Source organism: Ascaphus truei, chromosome 4 (genome assembly GCF_040206685.1).
Source record: "Ascaphus truei isolate aAscTru1 chromosome 4, aAscTru1.hap1, whole genome shotgun sequence".
NCBI classification, from domain to species: Eukaryota; Metazoa; Chordata; class Amphibia; order Anura; family Ascaphidae; genus Ascaphus; species Ascaphus truei.
In genome coordinates, this window is record NC_134486.1 from 261547169 (window position 1) to 261556880 (window position 9712).

Consider the following 9712-nt stretch of genomic DNA (forward strand, 5'->3'; position numbering starts at 1 on the left):
TAATAAAGTATAATCACACTTATGGATTATTATCCACACTACCACATTAAAACGAGAAAACACACTGACCGAATAGTATAAGTATACCCTGCTGCAAATAGTGCCAAAGGTGAGGCTATATCACATGTGATATAATTGGCTAGTAGGAGTGGCCCCACTAGAAACAATAGCCTAATGATTGCACAGATCCCTGAATAGTCACATTTGGACACATGAGGCTGTATAATAAAGGCGTCTTAATGCTGAACCCCAATCCTGTCATATAGCAACTATCAATAGAGCTGTATGGTGAACAGGGTACATATAGAAGCAGCCAAACTGTACACAGAAGTAATTGCTATTGCTAAGCAGGCAAATATACACATATGGGCAACATGTAATGTAGACAGTGCTAAGTACTGGCTTAATAATAGCAGCCAAACTGTGCTGAGCACATATGAGTCAAAAGCCAAACTGTATGCAGAAGTTAATGCTATTGCTAGGCAGGAAAATATACACACACATGAGCAGCATGTAGTATAGCCATTCGGACCAATTTCCAATGAAAATCCCCAATGACTGAAATACGAAAATGGCCCGCACGGCGGCTTCGGTGTATATAGAATTTAAATCTACATGTTATGGGAGTTAATTCTGAAGACCTTAGTGCATCTCTAATCCTTTCCTCCCCGATCAAATGACCCTTTTCCTTACTATTACTACCTGCTAGAGATGAAAAAACCAGTCCAAATCCATTTCCCGGATTTTTCCCAATTTGCCATTAAAAATTTGTTTCGCTGTGTAAAATCCGTCGCCGGATTGTTGTAGTTTCAGTCCCCGGGGATTAATCCAAAACGCCAATAAATACAATCCGCTAGTGGATTTTAACAATCCCTCGGCGGACTAAGCTTTTTGCCTCTTCTTCCAGAAAGAGTGAAGCTTTATGATTTGCAGCTGTCTCTGAGCTTCGTTTTTCCTGCTCCCTTCTCCATGGAGAGTAGAGGCAAGGTGGGAAGCCTTACTCTCTATAACACCACGGTGTTGGCAGTAAAAGAGGGAGGACAGCACTGCCAACTTTCCAAGTTTATCCCTTCCTGCTGGATAGTTCATATGGGAGACACATCACAGGCCTCACTAAAGTATTAGTTGAGCAAACGCTCTTATCTTCTCTTGCAGGTGATTGTGAATTACTATCTATAATGCAGATGTACAACATACAGTAATCAGAGAAATCACGCCTGTTGCACCCTAACCAACTACATTTATAATTTACCAGAAATTGGCTACATTGAAACGCAATTAGTCATGGTAATAGAGCAACGCATGTGGAAACCCTTGGTTATTTCATTACATATGCAGGTAAATATATTCAACCATCCTTATTCAGAATGATATATGGTTTAGATGTATTCAGAGAAATCTCAGGCAGTATATGGTTTAATGGAAAACAAAGAACAATTCCTGTGCTCCTACCAATTGGGCTAAAATATAATGGTGGCATTTTTACATTTAGAACCCAAGTCTGAGTAACAAATGAATCATTTGGTTGCATCTTTTAATCAAAACATGATTCAAGCCTGCCAACCAAGACATGGTTCATTCATGTTATAAACTGTAATTGTTTTTTTTAACTGCTTTGTATATATCAATGTAATTATAATGTTTTCTTTGGTGTTCGTCAACCATATTGTTTTGTAATTTGTACATATTTTTTGCAGACCTTTTATAACTTCTTCAGTACCCTTTTATAATGCCGTCAGTGCTCTTAAACTATGATTTTCTGAAAACGGCCTTAATGTAGTTATAACTGAGGATTGATCATGTCAGCTTTGGATGTACTGCTGTATTGTTTCCTCAGTATGATGTGATTCCTTCATTAGTAGAAATGTATACATTTTTTGCGAAAGTTCACAGCACGACAAGATCATGTGATCTTGGTATTTTTAATGCAACTTTCCAAAACATTGATCTTGCCGTTTTTGCAAAATTTCAAATACATTTTTTTTCTCAAACAAAATATAACAGAAATGTTGCTAAATTGCAACATTTGAAAAATTTGCAGATCCAAATGGGTTTCTTCGATATGATTGTTGTTAAATTCTTAGAACTTTAATAAGTTATACCTCTAAACTGGTTACACTGCCTTCAACTCCCATTCTCCCTTTGTAAACCCATAGGCATTAGACGAACAGAAGGGACTTGAACAAATGATTGTTTCCCATATGCACTAAGACATTTCGAGCCATAACAAATCTTAAGGCATCATAAGACCGTTTCCAGGCACCAAAATATTCCCCATGTGTCCTTGTTCACGTAATTACTTTGTGGCAATTTGCACATGCTCACCCTGCTATCAATCGGATTAGATAGCTGTACAGACACAGACGCCTGTAGACTTTACAATATAGCCCTCACTTTTTTTTTTTTGTAATATATGCTTTACCAGATTTTTTTTGTAATATATGCTTTACCAGATAGACATCTCCCATCTTATTGTTTATTTATTAATCATTTTAAAACTGTCTTAAAAAAACATTGCTTCTTTGTTTTAAAGTTCAATGTGCATCTGCATTCAAGCTCGGTACTTTTACGTTTTATTTTCTAAATTCAATGTTTCAGTTCCACAGTGTTACTGTTTGTCATGCAGCGTGACTTTATGAAGGATTGCAAGTGCAAATTAAAGAGCCAAGACTTTCTCCATTTCCTGGTATAATCTTAGAATTAGCTGGAATCCCTGCATAAGGCTGCATCTCCGCAGGCACTGAGCGTGCTGTGCGCTCGGCGCTTGCCGCTTTTACTACTTGTACTTGTTATGCAGACATCCCTGCTCACGCGGTGCGCGCGTGCTCATGTGTGGACACGCACGCTCTCCCACACTTGGCGCTTGAGGAGACAAAAAAAAGTGAGTTTGAAGCGCGCTCAACATGCCCCCAATGCCCCCCACACCCGCTTTCTAAATACACAGGACACCCGGCGCTCATGCTTAGAGAGTTGGTGACATCACCGCTCTCAAGCATGAGCGCGGTCAGCGCCAGTGGAGACGCAGTCTAAGACTGCAAGGGGATATAAATTCAGTCTTCGACTGAGCCCCTGATTAAGGCACCTGTGTTGAAGCTGGTAAAACCTTAAAACCGGACCTGTTGGGGAGTCATGAGGACTATAGTGGAGCATCCCTGTCTGCTGGTTAGGGTTTGTCATTTTCATTGCTACATCTCTGTGTTGATTCCCAGTCAGGGAAATATCTTTGATCTGAAAGAGAAGCTCTGTGATAATATCACTGAAGTGGGTGAATTCGGTTCAAAACCCAGTGTCAACTCATCTTGTAATCTTGGGAAAGTCACTTTAAGGCTTATTCAATTACTCGAATGGCAGTGGGATCAGCTGTTTCAGTGCTTTTTATTGAATAAGCTACTTTATCTCCCTGTACCTTGGACATCAAAATTAGATTATAAGTAGGGACACAATGTGCCTGCAAAAACTCTGTGTACACTGTTGCATATACTGTGTTGTCTGTGCTACTGTATATACAGTAAGCCCACTGATTCTTATCCCATTGACTTCAATGAGAATTTCCTTGAGATAGGGACCCGCTTGGTTCTATTGGAGTTTAATTAATAGCCCCAGTGACTTATTGGCTCTATAGTGGCGTCGTGAGAATGTCTTTAAATTTGCTTTGGCATGTTTTTGCGTTATTGCAAAATTCTCACGAAAGTTCACACTGCTCAGAAATTTTGCAATATTTGCTACAATTTTGTGAAACTGGCAGTATATAAAGGGCCATGTGACACCTCCATTGGAATTTGCAATACACGTAAAATATCAGCAAATTTTGTCTGATTTGCAAAATTCAAACAGTATTGCCATGAAAAACACACACCATTGCAGAGCAGATTAATTCTTTAAATATGTCTAAAAAATTGTGTGTGTGCACAATTTTAGTGCCAAAACGCAAAGAAGTTTGACTTAGAACGCGTTTTAGCTATTTGCACTTCTATATTTATAGTAACTGAATTCCTTGTGTGTGTGTGTTAATCAGTGTATGTGTGTCTCTACCTCTGTGTGTGGTGTGTGTTATTCTCTGTGTCCTGTCCCCCCTCTCTCCTGACTCCCCCCACCCCCGGTGGAGCTGCGGACACGGCAGTGCCTTCTGCCGGATCAGCTCCCCGGCGGTGGTACAGAGACACCACCGGAGCAGCCCCCACTCTCTCCCCCTGGCAGAGCTGTAGGATAGGATGATATAGATACACACACATTATATATAGGGTAAGAGATAGTCAGATAAGGCAGTTGGCACTCCAATAGGTGCTGGTAAGCCACAGGTGCACGTCCAATATAGAGAATGTAATTATACGTTACCGTTTCAAGGATTGGTAAACAAGAAACAGCACTCAATGTTGAAAATCAAAGTGTATTAGTGAAAGCAAAAATACATCCAGATTATTTCCCTTCCGCCTCAGTCCTCTCATCACCATGACAACACGAGGCCAATGCACATGACGTCACTTTCGCCCGCCCCTTTTTCTCTTTCCCCATCTCCTTGTCTCATCTTCCCCTCACTCGACTCCATCCGTCTCCCCTCTCTACCCACTCTGTCCATCTCCCCCTCCCCTCCGGTGACTCACCCGGTGATGGCGCTCTACTCACTGGCCTATGCACACTGCTGTCACCATGTCCGCTGTCAATAAAGTTACTTGGAGAGCGAGCCAATCAGGATGCAGTATCATCGGGCCATGTGATTGGAGGAGGGACAATGTGTGTGTGTGTCTCTCCAGCGCTGCCTTCCTCTTCTCTCCAGTGACTCCTCCTGGTGGAAGCTGGCAACACTGACGGCCTCTTCTGCCAGCAGTGACGTCACTTCCGTCACCACTGACTTCCATCTCCATCAACTCCATTCACTGCCAGCCAATTTTCCTCATGTGGTAGGTGTGCCCAAAGAATTTCACTTCAAAAGAGTGACTTATTCATGTGGATAAGCTAATTATTACCTAATTATATCCATGAACACTGATCTCATGCCACTTATTTCAGTCTAGGATTTTTGGTCACAGCAGAGCTACGCTGTCACACACGTCGCTGCCGGGAACCTAACCGGCTGGACACCTGGCCACTCGTGCTTTTCACCGTGTGCTCTGACTCCATCTTTAAATGTCCCACCACAAACTCCATTCGACTAGCTCTGTGCGCCGGCAGCCGCAGCCAAATGTCCCCTTTCCGCACTAATTTTGTACAGTATGTAAATATTATCAGCAAAAGGAATGCCCATGTGCAGCTAAACAATTGCGCGTTTTATTCTACCAGAAAAATATTAGGCATGAGAACAAAACCCAAATATAGCTCCAAAGTTGCAAATACAGTACATGGTACAGAAGAATTAATTTCTGAGTGCACTGCAGATATTTCTTGGATGCCTTTTCTATCGTCTGCAGGTACAAATCGCGGACAAAAACGTTCTGTGTCCTAACAATATTCTTATTTTGCTTTGGTACCATTTGTACCAGTGTAGACATGTCCCCCTGCCTCCCCCCCTCTCCCTTACCTCCGATGCGGGTAAGGAGGAGGCTACTGCGGCTGACGGGGCCTTCTGCGTTTTAGTATGGGGCGATCGGATCATCGGGAGCTCCGGGACAGAGCGACCTTGTCAGAAGGTGGCCGACAACGTCTCGTTATTCCATCCGGTCTCACCAGCGATAGTGGGGAACTCAAGGGCATAGCTAGCGACAGGTTGATTCCCCTGGGAAATGTGGAAAAGAGATGAATCCGCAGTTAACTTGCGACCAGTTACCAGAGTGTCAAAGACTCTGCGAAAATCCTGGGTGAACTGGCCGATATCCTGTGTGAGGTCCGATCTTTGTTCCCAGATGGGAGAAGGCCAGGGCATCATCGGTGAGTAGCGAAATGATGTACGCCACCTTGAATCTTTGAGAAGGAAAACGAGAATGCATAACTTCTAACTGAATGAAGCATTGGTTCAAAAACTCTTGATCTTCACCATAACGATTGGGCGTCGGAAGTCGGGGTTCAGATGTTGAAGTCATGCGCATAGAGGTTAACGTTGCAACAGCAGGACCTGAAGGGACAGGACTAGGAGGTGAGGGCTGGGCCCGGTCAGTGAGAGACAGCAGATTTTGTTGTAATAGGTCTATGCGTCGGTCGTTCTGCTCTAAGTAACTCTCAATCTTTCAGAACATGCTGGCATGCGTGTTCAAGATTCGCCCCACTTCAGCGGGGTCCATGTTTGTGGAGCTGAGCATACTGTAACTGAGTGCTTACCACAAACAAGGCGTGACCGCGGGGCTGAGGTGGGGATAGATATATAAATCCACCCACAGCCACGTGGGCGCGTCTGGAGTGTAGATTGGTCGAGGTAGCCGGGTCGGGGTTGGAAAGTTACGGATAGTCAAGATACTTGCCGAGGTCAGGGTTGAAGAGGTGCGGATAGTTGCAGGTACTTTTAGCCGTGGTGAGGATTGAAGAGATGAAGATAGTCATGGTACATTGCCGAGGTCGGGGTTGGAGAGGTACGGATCGTCATTGGTAGCCGAGGTCAGGAGTTTAGAAGAGAGGAGTCCAAGAGATAGTCGGGGTCAGGAACAGAGTAGCTAGGAACCAAGATTCAAGACAAGACTGTGGAGGCAAGGGTAGCAGTTAACACTTCGAAACAACAAAGGTTTATGCTCAGCCGATTTGCCAGTGGGCCTTCTGAGCATATAGGAGAGATTAACCAATGAAAAGACAGGCCAAGCAGAGGCGCGTCCTCACTGCAGGCTGTGATTGGCTGTAATGGTGTAGGAGACAGGTGTATTGTAGGAAGGATTGCTGACGAAGATTGATGACACGGTACATGCACACGTTGAGCGCATGTCATCTGCACGCTGCACGCCAATGATACCACCGCGTGGGCGCAACCTGGAGGTGGGGCCAGAAGATTCCGCATTTACCTCTGCGAGTGATGCGCACCGTATTATGGTGGCAAGTGATGGATGGCCCAGATGACGTGTTGCAGAAGGTGGAGGAAGCGGAGTACCCGGTCGTGGGCTGGGGTAAGCAGGAAGCGTGCCAAGAGTGATCCTCACACTATTACTGATACACACACACCCTGACTGACACACACACAAGGAATTAAGTTACTATAAATATAGACGTGCAAATAGCTAAAACACATTCTAAGTCAATCTTCTTTGCGTTTTGGCACTAAAATTGTGTTTTGATTTTTAATTAAAAACATCACCATTACAAATGCAATTTCTGTGACAAAACAGTGACAAAAGTTAAAGAAGTTTCACTGAAAATGCTCGTGATGGGCACACACCATTTTTTTCCCTCTTCCCATCTGTTATTGTACATTCTTTGATTAGGTGTTAGCAAGTTAGACTGTACACAGTGGCTGCAACCCGAACCAGTCTAGCAAGGAGTTGGAGGATTAGCAGCATTGCATGCTGAGCAAAGCCTGCTAAAACTAGCTATGTTTTTACAGGGAATGCCAGCATTCACAGGTAGAGTAACGTCAGGTGAGGAACATTTCTTTAGCAGTGTGCAATAAGAATGCTTCCCTGGCCATAGCAGCAAACTGTTGCAAGGTTTTAGTAGTATGCCCAGTAAGGACCTTAAAACTATCATGTGGACCTTACTGACCTTAAGATGCAAGAACAAAAGGTGAACTTGATAGAATATGAGAAGAGCTACATCAGTGACTCATCAGTTTAAATGGCCACCATACAAAAAGAAAAGAATAAGCAGAAAAAAAAGAAGCAAAACAAGAGACACAACATGAAATAAATGGTATAAATTCCCCACTTGAATCTGAGCCACATTTATCTATACAACATAATGGATGTCATGATAATGTCATGAGATATTGAGTATTTTTAATCCCTCTGGTGCTTAAGGGGTTAATGAGCTACACTTTTAAGAAAAATACAAAATGTTGAGTCTGAAACAGGTCAGAACTGTTTCTTTGAACTGCTCTGAATTTCAAAGGGATTTACTTGGGGAGGGGGGTCCGTGTGTATGGCCCACTCAAGGTGTCAATTGAATTAATCAAGATCTACAGACAGGGTTGGGGGAGAACAGCTCCAAGGTATTTTGTAGAAGGGGTGGGCTCATGAAGGTGCCCTAAGAAAGAATTGTACTTAAGTCTGGACCAGGTTGTAAAACGTCAGATCTGACCAGGGGCATGCTTGGATAGCATGGCAGACCTCATCTTCTGAACCAGTGCCTCTCTGGGAAAAGTCCATAGCAAGTGGTAATGTACTGTATAGGATTTTCTGTTTTACCCCTTTTATTTTAAGAAGCTGTTCTGCCTTATATTGTAATTGTATGTTTATTTTGTAATACCTTTTCTGTAATTCAAGCACTGTATTTTTATATATATTAAACCATTTAATAAGTAATGCTTTGGGCTCTGAATGAACTTTGTGTACGCTGGAGAGAATAACTTGCTAAATTCAGGCACATGTGGCTACAACTGATTGTGTGTTAGAGTGCATAGTTTTTCCTATAATAAACAGGGACCTGAGGCCCTGGCGGATATTTTAGTCTAAGATATTTTATCATATCTGCATAACCTCAGGTGGTGGCAGTGGACGGTTATGATGTGAAATTGAGTAGGGGGTTAATGCTAACTCGCTGGTTCCTTGAAGAGGAGAAAGAGGGGTTGCTAGAGCAGCCTTGTGTATTAACCCTGGTTGCATATCTAAAGTCACGTGCTCACTTGTGTGCTGTTCCTGGCGGTGGTATATTGGGACGGCTTGAGGAGAGATACAACCCATTTGAGGGACCCCTGAGCGGGTGAAGAGTGGGTACGCTTGCGAGCGTCGGTATTAACCCTTGTCCCGTATGCAGGTCGCGTGCTAGTAGGGGTCGTACGTGACGTGACATACAAAAAGAAGGTAATAAGCAGGAAAAAAAGAAGCAAAACAAGAGACACAACATGAAATAAATGGTATAAATTCCCCACTTGAATCTGAGCCACATTTATCTATACAACATAATGGATGCAAAGACGAGTCTGATGATAGCTATTCAATGAGTTTGTCTAAACTGCTATGTTTTGTAACGCTTGCGCTACCCACGAGCAAGACAGCACCCCGGTACTGAGGTGGGGAAGTATAGAACCACGCACAGACAACAGCGGAAGCGTGCCTGGCAGGCGGATTGCCAACGTAGCCGGGTCTGGGTTGGAGAGAGCGGGTTAGTCCAGATACTTGCCAAGGTCTTGGGATGGAGAGGTCAGAATAGTAAAAGTCCATTAAGCCGTGGTCTGGGTTGGAGAGGTACACAGAGTCATGGGTAAGCCAAGGTCGAAGTCCAGAGAGGGTTCAGTAGTCAAGCCGGGTCGGTACACGTAGAATCCAAAAACTGCAAGAGAGAATGAGACAGGAGCAAGGCACAACAGATGCAGGAGCACACGACTACAACTAGTTATGCTCAGCAAAGACTAGAAGTGAGAGCAGGGTATTTAACAGGAACAGGAACCAATAGCCAAGGAGGCGGAGCAGAGGTGCAGCCTCTGCACCTAAAATAGGCTGCAGGAGAAAAGTGGTCATTAGGAGATCTTGCCACGCAGCTGGGGAGTGGTGCACGGCATCACGCGAGCGTGCCGCGTGCGAGAGAAGAGCGGTGTGTACGAGGGGGCGGAGCTAAGCTACGTGGCCGCATTAGAAGAGCTGGGCATGTGCTCTGCAAACAGAGCGGGGGTAGCGGGGGTGCGCGCACGCGCTGGTGCCATAGCGGA